General features: G+C 42.2%; 1 protein-coding gene across 3 annotated transcripts in view; it reads left to right on the plus strand.

Annotated features, from left to right (window-relative positions):
* LOC138647833 (transcription factor 20-like) overlaps positions 1-13082 on the plus strand; it is a 434556-nt gene that overhangs the window by 71540 nt on the left and 349934 nt on the right. For 2 of the 3 annotated variants that reach the window (XM_069737112.1, XM_069737114.1), the window contains 2 exons: positions 5879-5975; positions 10760-10916. The gene's annotated coding sequence lies outside the window, so the exon portion shown is untranslated. The remainder of the gene's footprint in view (positions 1-5878; positions 5976-10759; positions 10917-13082) is intronic. The other variant, XM_069737113.1, reaches the window with a different exon arrangement.

Below are 13082 nucleotides of genomic sequence, written 5' to 3' on the forward strand. Positions count from 1 at the left end.
CGCCCAAACAGTGGTTTACTCCCACATATGGGCTATCAGCGTACTCAGGACAAATTGGACAACAACTTTTGGGGTCCATTTTATCCTGTTACCCTTGGTAAAATAAAACAAATTGGAGCTGAAATAAATTTTGTGTGAAAAAAAGTTAAATATTCATTCTTATTTAAACATTCCAAAAATTCCTGTGAAACCCCTGAAGGGTTAATAAACTTCTTGAATGTGGTTTTGAGCACCTTGAGGGGTGCAGTTTTTAGAATGGTCTCACACTTGGGTATTTTCTATCATATAGACCCCTCAAAATGACATCAAATGAGATGTGGTCCCTAAAAAAAAATGGTGTTGTAAAAATGAGAAATTGCTGGTCAACTTTTAACCCTTATAACTCCCTAACATAAAAAAATTTTGGTTCCAAAATTGTGCTGATGTAAAGTAGACATGTGGGAAATGTTACTTATTAAGTATTTTGCGTGAGATATCTCTGTGATTTAAGGGCATAAAAATTTAAAGTTGGAAAATTGCGAAACTTTCTAAATTTTCGCCAAATTTCCGTTTTTTTCACAAATAAACGCAAGTTATATCGAATAAATGTTACTACTAAAATGAAGTACAATATGTCACGAGAAAACAATGTCAGAATCGCCAAGATCCGTTGAAGCGTTCCAGAGTTATAACCTCATAAAGGGACAGTGGTCAGAATTGTAAAAATTGGCCCGGTCATTAACGTGCAAACCACCCTCGGGGCTTAAGGGGTTAATCAATTGTGATTCAGATCTTATTGTCTATTGCATTGAATGCACTTTGTGTCAAGTAGGTTACATTGGATGTACTATTAGAAAACGCAAAACCATATTGCAGAATATTTAACTAATATTAAATACAAATTTTGCACCTATTCAGGTGCAGCCAAGCATTTTATTAGGGTACGGTACGTTATCATGATCAGGAACTCCTGCGGGTTTGACCCTGCATGTTTATGCAGCATTAAATACGCAGTGGCCAGATGTTACATCATAGTGGATGGGATTTCTAGAAATCACATGTCCACTGTACGTCTGTGCACCTGCAGATCACCCGTGGAAACTGACAGGCGGCAGATCTTTCAAGTCCGTAGCATGTCAGTTACTCGTGTGGATACAAATGCGGATTTTCCCCATAGACTTGCAGTAATGAGGAAAATCCGTATGTGTAAAAACGTAAAGGTGTGTCCGCTAATTTGGTTAATAGGTGTGGAAATAGTGCGGACGTTCTGCAGCGTCAAAACCGCAGCAGATCCTGAACTTGGGAACGTAAACTTAAAGTGCACAATGCGGATATACAGTGGGTATGGAAAGTATTCAGACCGCTTTAACCCATTACTTGCCAAATTAAAATTTTTACAAGTACGGATTTTTCAGAAAAGGGTGTCCCAATATTCATTTAAAAATGACAATGACATGATTTCCTATTTTGAAAACATTCATTTTACAAACACAACACAAAAAATTGGACCTAATTATAAAAATTATAAAATCTTAGTTGCTAGAAGCTAAAGATTAGGCGTCCCAAAAAAAGGACATTGGTAGATAATGGGTTACATTTTTTTACTCTTTGTTTCATTGCAGCCATTTAGTAAATTCAAAAAAGTTCATTTTTTTCTCATTAATGTACACTATGCACCCCCATCTTGACTAAAAAAAAAAAAGCAAAAAAAACAGAAACCTGTCTATATAAGACCTCACAGCTCACAGTGCATGTTAGACCAAATGAGAGTCATGAGGTCAAAGGAACTGGCCAAGGAGCTCAGAGACAGAATTGTGGCAAGGCACAGATCTGGCCAAGGTTACAACAGAATTTCTGCAGTACACAAGGTTCCTGAGAGCCCAGTGGCCTCGATAATCCTTAAATGGAAGGAGTTTGGGACCACCAGAAATCTTCCTAGACCTGTCCATCCAGCCAGCCTGAGCAATCGTGGGAGAAGAGCCTTGGTGAGAAAGGTAATGAAGAACCCCTAGATCACTTTGGCTGAGCTCCAGAGATGCAGTAGGGAGATGGGAGAAAGTTCCACAAAGTCAACTACCACTGCAGCCCTCCATCAGATGGGCCTTTATGGCTGAGTGGCCAGATGGAAGCCTTTCCTCAGTGCAAGACATGAAACCCCGCATAGTTTGCTAAAAAACACAAGAAGGACTCCCAGACTTTGAGAAATAAGATTCTCTTGCCTGTTGAGATGAAGATAGACCTTTTTGGGGATAATACTAAGCAGTATATGTGGAGAAAACCAGCCACTACTCATCACCTGCCCATTACAATCCCAACAGTAAAGCATGGTGGTGGCAGCATCATGCTATGGGGTGTTTTTCAGCTGGGACAGGACGACTGGTTGTCATTGAAGGAAACATGAATGTGGCCAAGTACATAGATATCCTGGATGAAAACCTCTTCCAGAGTGCTTTGGACCTCAGACTTAGCCGAAGGTTCACCTTCCAACAAGACCATGGCCCTTAGCACACAGCAAAAATAACAAACGAGTGGCTTCAGGACAACTCTGTGACCATTCTTGACTGGCCCAGCCAGAGCCCTGACGTTAATCCAATTGAGCATCTCTGGAGAGACCTGAAAATGGCTGTCCACCAACATTCACCATCCAACCTGATGGAACTGGAGGGGATCTGCAAGGAAGAATGGCAGAGGATCCCCAAATCCAGGTGTGAAAAACTTGTTGCATCATTCTCAAGAAGACTCATGGCTGTACTAGCTTAAAAGGGTGCTTCTACTCATTACTGTTATTAACACCTATAATATCGCCTTTAATCAAAATTAAGCCAAGTGATAATTATTACTAAAACCAAGAATGAACACCAGGCCATAACATATGAAAAAATACAAACTTTATTTTGAACATATCTAAAACCATATACCACACATAAAAATATGGAGCAACCAAAATACAGAGACAACCGACAGGTATGACTGGAACAGTGACAAAGAACTATATATAAAAGGAGTAACCTTCCAATCAATCATATAGTGCGTATATACACACCCGCAAGAAAGAAAAAAAAAATCCTGCAGGTGTAGCCAGTAGTATCCCCAATGCAGCGGTCATAGATGACAATGCACAAAGATTATTTAATTAGAATATGAGAAATATGTATGTATTAATGTTAAATATATTAAAAGACTAATAGGGAATAAATATATCTTAATAACAAGTGCAATGTCACCGACAGCCGCAGCATCATGGACAACCACCGTGCAGTCACCAAAATGTTCACAGTACATATAGAGGAAGGACCATAGTTACCAAATGTAAGCCACCAGTCAGGGACCCACGACACGCGTTTCGCTGAGGAAAGCTTCGTCCAGGGGTGGTGCACGGTGGTTGTCCATGATGCTGCGGCTGTCGGTGACATTGCACTTGTTATCTAATATATAATTGCCTAGAATACTACTTCCTGCAATTTGTGCCAACTTCCGTGGCTTTGTCCGGAGCTAATGTCCGGAGCTAATGTCTGGAGCTAATGTCCGGAGATAAGTGACGTCAACAGTGTCCAGTGTCTGATTGGTTGCCGCCTGCTGCGAGCGACCAATCAGAAACGTGCCGTACTGTGACACACTCCGCCCGTCATTTTGGTGTGATTTTTGAATTTTTACCTCACAGCAAGTTTCTACTGCGTGGAGGCGAGCCCAGTGACGTTGCTCTTCAAGCTCCTGCCGAATTTCGTCAAAAAAATGATAATACCATTTACCAAAACTATATATATTTAGTTGTGAAGTGGTTCAGTGACATTTTCACACCAATTTTGAACTTTTGTTTGGTGTTTTCTCCATATACTGCCTATTATTTTTGTTCTTTCTTACTATTATTTATTAATTGTATTATTCTTACATTTGAATAAATAAAGTATATATGGATTCTAGACTCCCGATTCTTTAGAATCGGGCTGCCATCTAGTTAAGATATATTTATTCTCTATTAGTCTTTTAATATATTTAACATTAATACATACATATTTCTTATATTCTAATTAAATATATATATATAGTTCTTTGCCACTGTTCCAGTCATACCTGTTGGTTGTCTCTGTATTTTGGTTGCTCCATAATTTTATGTGTGATATATGGTTTTAGATATGTTCAAAATAAAGTTTGTAGTTTTTCATATGTTATGGCCTGGTGTTCATTCTTGGTGTTAGTACTCATTACTGTGCAAAGGGAATTCTTATGACCATGTAATATTTTCAGGTTTTTTTTTTTTAATAAATTTGCAAAAATTTCTACTTTTTTAAAAAAAATTTTCAGTCAAGATGGGGTGCAGAGTATACATTACTGAGAAAAGAACTTTTTTTTTAATTTACCGAATGGCTGCAATGAAAGAGTGAAAAACTTAAAGTGGTCTGAATACTTTCCCTACCCACTGCATTGTGTAACATAGTAACATAGTAACATAGTAACATAGTTAGTAAGGCCGAAAAAAGACATTTGTCCATCCAGTTCAGCCTATATTCCATCATAATAAATCCCCAGATCTACGTCCTTCTACAGAACCTAATAATTGTATGATACAATATTGTGTGGTTTCAGATTTTTTGGAATGGAGAGAGTTAAGTGAGGGGGTGACTGGCAGAAGCATTTAACCAAAGGGGAAGCTTTTTGGATACTCCCAGTACCAAATTCCCTGGTGGTATGAACTCTTACATTTATTAGGGTTTTTTATGTAGTGCATACATTCTAGGCATTCATAAACAGTTAAGCCCTTTGTCTAGGTATAGTTTGCAGTCTGTATAGGAGTATACATGCTAATTGTTTTTCACTGATTGGTTTTTGATATATCTATATATATCTACTATATAATTGTCTAAGGGTCACTTCCGTCTTTCTGTCTGTCTGTCACGGAAATCCCACAGTCCGGCCGCAAAATGGCCGCTCCCTACTCCCCTGCCGTCAGTGCCCGCTCCATACCCCCCCCACCCAAAGTCAGCGCCTGCCACCCACATAGCGTTGTAGCAGTCCTTTAAACCGACTGCATTACACCGCGGCATAACGTGGTGTAACGCAGTCTGTTAACGCTGCTATTAACCCCTATGCTTATGCAGCATCGTAAAAAGCATAGTAAAAAGATCTAATGTTGAAAATAAAAAAATTAAAAAATCGTGATATACTCACCTTCCGGGGCCTTTCCCGCTCCACACGACGCTCCGGGCCATGCATTGCGGTCTCGCGAGATGATGACTTAGCACTCTCGCGACACCGCAATGCATTCTTGGGACTCGAACGTCGCGAGGAGCATCGCTGAACGCCTCACATGGATCCGGGGGCCGCCGAAGGGGGAGTATATAACTATTTTTTATTTTATTTTTTTAACGGGGATATGGTGCCCACACTGCTACATAGTACTTGGGCTGTGTTATATACTGCGTGGCTGCTATATATTACGTGGGCAGTGTTATATACTACGTGGGCAGTGTTACATACTATGTGGGCTGTGTTATATACTGCGTGGGCTGTGTTATATACTGCGTGGGCTGTGTTATATACTGCGTGGGCTGTGTTATATACTGCGTGGGCTGTGTTATATACTGCGTGGGCTGTGTTATATACTGCGTGGGCTGTTATATACTGCGTGGGCTGTGCTATATACTATGTGGCTGCTATATACATGCATACATACATATTCTAGAATACCTGATGCGTTAGAATCGGACCACCATCTAGTGTATAGATATATATTTATATATATATATCTCTATTTATCTATCTATCTTGTGCGATTCATTTTCTTTATGCTATAATTAAGGGTGGTTTCTCCGCGTGAAAGTTTTTGTTTTTTCTCACCATTTCTTTTCTGTAAATTTTAATGGACTATTAATAAATGGAATACCGTAATTTTTATCGACAGATGGCTGTCTTGGATTTCCCTTTGCTTACCCGTTTGCGCTGACTCTCCACCCTCTGGTTGATATATGAAGCACGGACGGCAACTACTAGCAGCTCTGGTGAGCTTTTCTTTCTAAAAGAGAATGTTAAGCTGCAGCTTTGTGCAGTTGTTTCTAATATACAGTTATGCGGTAAATGGCTCAGTTCAATTTTTTTACGTTTCTTCTTTGCAGTAGAATCCATTAGGCTGTGAGAATGGAATTTGAATCCTAAATCTATTGTGGTAGTTCCCATTTTCGCTCCGGCCCTAGTTTGTTTGCAGATCCATGCCTGTGCTATGACACAGAGACCAGCCCTGCATGTGCTGCAGTACAGAGGCTCTAATTAGCTCAGATAAGCACCTGCCTTTAGCATGTATGGCTGCTCTTGTCAGAAACTGCCTCCTTGTTACCATGGAGAGAGGATTGCTAAAGATCCCACAGTTTACACAAGCTAGCTTCTGTAGGGGGAGTAATTGCTAAGAAAATGATAAAAATCAAAATGTCATTCTTTGTATGGCATGTCTCATGGCAGCAGACGGTTAATAAGGGAAATTTGAGAAAAAATAGCATTTTTCTACATGTACAGTACAGACCAAAAGTTTGGACACACCTCATTTAAAGACTTTCTGTATTTTCAGGACTATGAAAATTGTACATTCACACTTGAAGGCATCAAAACTATGAATTAGCACGTGGAATTATATACGTAAAGGGAACCTGTCACCCCCTCCCCCAGGCGTTTGTCACTAAAAGAGCCACCTTGTGCAGCACTAATGCTGCATTCTGACAAGGTGGCTCTTTTAGTTATTGGTGCTGTAATTCATTTTATAATTTGTCCCAAATACCTTGAATCAGTCCTGGAGGCAGGTCTTTCCCCCCTGCTGCAAACGCAGCACCGCCGTCACTTTTGTCCTCTTGGCGGCGGGCGCCGCCTCCTCAGCGCTGTTTTCAAATGAACCGGCGCCTGCGCTCTTTTCTCATGCCTTGGGCGATTGGGGATCAGCTGACTCCGCACAGTCTGAAGAAGGCGGAGGGAGATGAGTGAGAGGCTTAGATATGCACTGCGTATGCCCAGGAATCCCAGCCCCGCAGTGAGAATAAATCTGAAGACACTGCGGGGCGGGATCTCTGGCAGAGTGGCCGCACAGGCGCAGTCAGCTAGACTGCAAATGAGGACAGAGGATGGGCAGCGCTCACTGCGCATGCCCAAGGCTTGAGAAAAGAGCGCAGGTGCCGATTCATTTGAAAACAGCGCTGAGGAGGCGGCGCCAAGAGGACATGAGTGACGGCGGTGCTGCGTTTGTAGCTGGGGGGCAAAGACCTGCCTCCAGGACTGATTCAAGGTATTTGGGACAAATTATAAAATGGAATATTTCTGAAGTTAAAGCACCAATAACTAAAAGAGCAACCTTGTCAGAATGCAGCATTAGTGCTGCACAAGGTGGCTCTTTAAGTTACAAACGCTGGGGGGGGGGGGGGGGGGGTGCGGTGACAGGTTCCCTTTAACAAAAAAATGTGAAACTGAAAATATGTCTTATATTCTAGGTTCTTCAAAGTAGCCACCTTTTGCTTTGATGACTGCTTTGCACACTCTTGGCATTCTCTTGATGAGCTTCAAGAGGTAGTCACCGGGAATGGTTTTTACTTCACAGGTGTGCCCTGTCAGGTTTAATAAGTGGGATTTCTTGCCTTATAAATGGGGTTGGGACCATCAGTTGTGTTGTGCAGAAGTCTGGTGGATACACAGCTGATGGTCCTATTGAATAGACTGTTAGAATTTGTATTATGGCAAGAGAAAAGCAGCTAAGTAAAGAAAAACGAGTGGCCATCATTACTTTAAGAAATGAAGGTCAGTCAGTCCAAAAAATTGGGAAAACTTTGAAAATGTCCCCAAGTGCAGTGGCAAAAACCATCAAGCGCTACAAAGAAACTGGCTCCCATGAGGAAAGGAAGACCAAGAGTCACCTCTGCTTCTGAGGATAAGTTTATCCAAGTCTCCAGCCTCAGAAATCGCAGGTTAACAGCAGCCCAGATTACAGACCAGGTAAATGCCGCACAGAGTTCTAGCAGCAGACACATCTCTACAACAACTGTTAAGAGGAGACTTTGTGCAGCATTCCTTCATGGTAAAATAGCTGCTAGGAAACCACTGCTAAGGACAGGCAACAAGCAGAAGAGACTTGTTTGGGCTAAAGAACACAAGGAATGGACATTAGACCTGTGGAAATCTGTGCTTTGGTCTGATGAGTCCACATTTGAGATCTTTGGTTCCAACCACCGTGTCTTTGTGTGACGCAGAAAAGGTGAACAGATGGACTCTACGTACATACCTGGTTCCCACTGTGAAGCATGGAGGAGGTGTGATGGTGTGGGGAGTGCTGTGCTGGTGACACTGTTGGGGATTTATTCAAAATGGAAGGCATATTGAACCAGCATGGCTACCACAGCATCTTGCAGCAGCATGCTATTCCATCCGGTTTGCGTTTAGTTTAGAAGGAAAACCCCTTTAACCCGAAGAGCCAGTCATGCATCTGCTGTCCAGACCACCCTGGCTGTATTGTGCCCACCGTCACTTATTCCATTAGTGGGCAGCTAAGGAACCTATCGGCGACATAGGAAGCGATTGTCTACATTCATCTCTTGTGCTAAATGGTTGGTGATGTGGGTAGTTCGGAAGGCTTTCTGCAGGATTTCAAAGTGTATCTGTCTCCTTGTTCTCATTCAACCTAAGGGCTCATTTAGACATAAGTTTTCCTTGTGCGAGTTCAGTGTATGTCAAGAATAGACCTCGTACGTGTTGTGGTTTATGGAGCTGTTCACATGACTAGTTTTTTGGCTCGAGTGGTACACAGCAAAACAAGAGACAAGTCTGTTTTTTTTGTCCAAGGCACAGATCAAACACAAATGCAAGCCTGTGCATATGTGGATTAACGGGCAGCACTCAGATGCAGTTTGTGTTTTGTCTATTTTTCACTGACGGTTTAAGAGAAACTTTCATATCCCCCCGCCTCCTCTCCTCCCCCATGCAAAAAAACACTGATCAAACACTGATGTAAATTGGTAATTTTTTTTATTGCATACTAGAAAAATCACTGACCTCTGATTTGAGACTGACTCACTGTTGATTCATTCCAAACATGTTGAGGGCATAGCTCTGTGCAGGCCACTTTTTAAGCCACTCCAGACTCTCCATACCATTGCCATAAACATTTTCTTTGTGCTCAAGGGCACTGTCATGCTGGTAGACAGTAACTTCACCCAAAAGTGGCACAAGTTTGTAAAACTATAACTAATGTAGCAATGCCAGATAGGCTAGGGTTAAATCATAGTTCTGTAGGCTCAGATTAGGTTTACCTGGCTGGCTCTGCATATAACCAGGCTACTGTTGTGCTCAAAAGTTTACATACCCTGGCAATATGAATGATAATACCAAATCTTTTTCGCCACTCAGTTAGTGGTTGGGTGAAGCCATTTATTGTTCGACTACTGTGTTTTCTCTTTTTAAATCATAATGACAACCCAAAACATCCAAATGACCCTGATCAATTGTTCATAGTTCACATACCCCATTTCCTAATACTGTGTATTTCTACCTCTAACATCAATGACAGCTTGAAGTCTTTTGGGGTAGTTGTGGATTAGGTTCTTTATTTTCTCAGATGGTAAATCTGTCCACTCTTCTTGGCAAAAAGCCTCCAGTTCCTGTAAATTCCTTGGGATGTCTAGCATGAACTGCACGCTTGAGATCTCCCCAAAATGCCTCAATGATATTGAGGTCAGGAGACTGGGATGGCCACTCCAGAACCTTCACTTTGTTCTGCTGCAGCCAATGAGAGGTCGATTTGGCCTTGTGTTTTGGATCGTTGTCATGTTGGAAAGTCCAAGTACGTCCCATGCGCATCTTTCGGGCTGATGATTGTAAATTTGCCTCCAGTATTTGCTGAAAACTAGTGGTGAGCGAGTGTACTCGTTGCTCGGGTTTTCCCGAGCATGCTCGGGTGGTCTCCGAGTATTTATGACTGCTCGGAGATTAAGTTTTCATCGCCTCAGCAGCATGATTTACAGCTATTAGCCAGCTTGATTACATGTGGGGATTACCTAGCAACCAGGCAACCCCAACATATACTCAGCCTGGCTAATAGCTGTAAATCATTCAGCTGCCGTGATGAAAACGAAATGTCTGAACACTGACAAATACTCGGAGGTCACCCGAGCGTGCTCAGGAAAACCCAAGCAACGAGTACACTCGCTCATCACTACTGATAACGTGCTGCATTCATCTTTCCTTCAACTTTGACCAAGTTTCCTGTGCCTTTGTAGCTCACACATCCCCAAAACATCAGTGAATGACCTCCGTGCTTTACAGTAGGAATGGTGTTCCTTTCATCATAGGCCTTGTTGACCTCTCTCCAAATGTAACGTTTATGGTTGTGGCCGCAAAGTTAAGTTTTGGTCTCATCACTCCAAATTACCTTGCTCCAGAAGTTTTGATTCTTGTCTGTGCTTTTTTGCATATTGTAGCAAGATACTTTGTGGCATTTGCACAGTAATGGCTTTCATCTGGTGACTCGACCATGCAGCCCATTTTTCTTCAAGTGCCTTCTTATTGTACTTCTTGAAACAGCCACACCGCTAGTTTTCAGAGAGTCCAGTATTTCAGCTGATGTTGTTTGTGGGTTTTTCTTTGCATCCCGAAAAATTTTCCTGGCAGTTGTGGACGACAATTTTGTTGGTTTACCTGACCATGGTTTTGTTTTTACAGAGCCCCTGATTTTACATTTGTTAATAACAATTTGAACGCTGCTGACTGGCATTATCAATTCCCTGAATATCTTTTTGTATCCCTTTCCTGTTTTGTACAGTTCAACTACTTTTCCCGTGGATCCGTTGACAATTATTTTACTTTCCCCATGCCTCACAATCCAGAAACGTCAGAGGCTGGATGAAAGATGCAAGAGTCTGTCTGGATCCCAGAAACTCACTCAGCTTTTTATTCACACACTGATTACAAGCAAACAGGTGAGGATGTTACCTTTAGTAGCGATTCAAACCCATTTGTGTCAACTTCTGTGCATGTTATCAGGCCAAAATCACCAGAATATGTGAACTTTTGATGAGGGTCATTTGGATGTGTTTTTGGTTGTCATTATGATTTAAAAAGAGAACGCAGTGGTGGAGAAAAAGTTTTGGTGTTATTATTCATATTCTCTGAAAAAATGTAAACTTTTGAGCACAACTGTATGTGTTCATTAGTGATGAGCATGTTCAAGTGTTATCTGTCTACCGCATCAAAACATACAGTCACAGTGACTTGAATATATTATCAGAGCACGCCCAAGATACTCTGATAACACCTGAGCATGCTCGGATAACACGGTATCCGAGCATGTTCGCTCATCACTAGTGTTCATCTAAGTTAATGTGCTGGGGAGGCTGAGCAGACTGGATGTGTTGAAGTTAAATAGAGACAAGCCAGAATCTCTCTGAGAAGGGTCTGTATGGTCCGTGTGCACAAACCGAAAGTATCAGTGGTTGCTGTGGACGATAGCCATTTTGTTTGATCGACCTAGGTGTAGCTCACCAGTGTCTAAAGTAGTTGGGGTCTATATTATTTGGTTAGCACCTGGACAAGGTTAGGTATTTGTTTGATATTGTTTTTGGTGCTTGAAAACCATAAGGCTGTGTGCACATGTTGCTGATTTTTCACGTTTTTCGCTATAAAAACGCTATAAAACCGCAAAAAAAGCCTACATTAAGCATTCCATCAGTTAGAATGAATTCTGCAATTTTTGTGCATATGATGCGTTTTTTTCCGCGAAAAAACGCATTGCGGTAAAAAACGCAGCATGTTCATTAATTTTGCTGATTTTTTGCGGATTTCCCACTATATAATGCATTGGGAAATGTCCGGAAAAATCCGCACAAAAAACGCACCAAAAACGCGCAAAAAACGTGCAAAAAACGAATCCAGATTTCTTGCATATTTCTTGCAGAAAATTTCAGGTTTTTCTCAGGAAATTTCGGCAAGAAATACTGAACGTGTGCACATAGCCTTAGAAGTAAACATTCTGTTTATGGCATCAAAACCCTGTGCCTGAGTGAACGCTACCTAATGGCTATGTGACCATGTGAATCCCTACAATTGGATAAAATGCGGGTGTGAAGTCTCCAAGGGTTCAAGTGATTGCACAGTGTCCTGGGTAAAGGCTGCAGGAGTTGTGGCAGCAGATGGCTGTCCTGGCAGGAACTGTCAGAGCCAGGGAGACTGCATCTCCCAGAAGCCAAAGTGAGGATACCCATGTGAGGCAAACAGTGTGGGAGGCTTTGCAGAAAATGTTTCTGGAGGGTAACGTCGAGGCTTTCATGACTGTATTTGAGAGGGTGTTAGACAAGGAGAAACTGTTCCCAGAGCCATGGGCAAAGGTCCTTACTCTGTACCTTTCTGGGGAATCGCAGAAACATGCTATGACCTTGCCATGTACCGTATATACTCGAGTATAAGCCGATCCCCTTAATTTTGCCACAAAAAAACTGGGAAAACTTAATGACTCGAGTATAAGCCTAAGGTGGGAAATGCAGCAGCTACCTGCTAAGTAAAAATGGATACCAATAAAAGTAAAATTAATCGAGACATCAGTAGGTTAAGTGTTTTTGAATATCTATATTGAATCAGGAGCCCCATGTAATGCTCCATGCCCCATATACCGTTATGCTCCACAAACGTTAATTATGACCCCATACAGACACTTGCCCCACTTGCTGTTGCTGCGATAAAAAATAAATCACATACTCACCTCTCCGTAGCTCAGGCCCCCGGCACTTTCAATAGTTACCTGCTCCTTGTTCCGGGCGTCGCTCTGTCGGACTGACGTTCAGCAGAGGGCGCGCACTGACCACGTCACCGCGCCCTCTGACCTGAGCGTCACTGCTGAAGACAGAGCGATGCCCGGAACGAGGAAAGGTCACTATCGCGCAGCGCAGCGCTCCCCCTTCCCGTATACTCTCCTGGTCCTGGCGCTGTGCAGTTCCTGCTTCCCCGGCGCTGCAGCTTCTTTCTGTAGTGAGCGGTCACCGTTACCGCTCATTACAGTAATGAATATGCGGCTCCACCTCTATGTGAAAAGTAAGTGCACCCCCGGCCCCGTGTGTGAAAAGTAAATGCACCACCGGTCCCGCGTGCGCAAA

The sequence above is a fragment of the Ranitomeya imitator genome, chromosome 8 (genome assembly GCF_032444005.1).
Source record: "Ranitomeya imitator isolate aRanImi1 chromosome 8, aRanImi1.pri, whole genome shotgun sequence".
NCBI classification, from domain to species: Eukaryota; Metazoa; Chordata; class Amphibia; order Anura; family Dendrobatidae; genus Ranitomeya; species Ranitomeya imitator.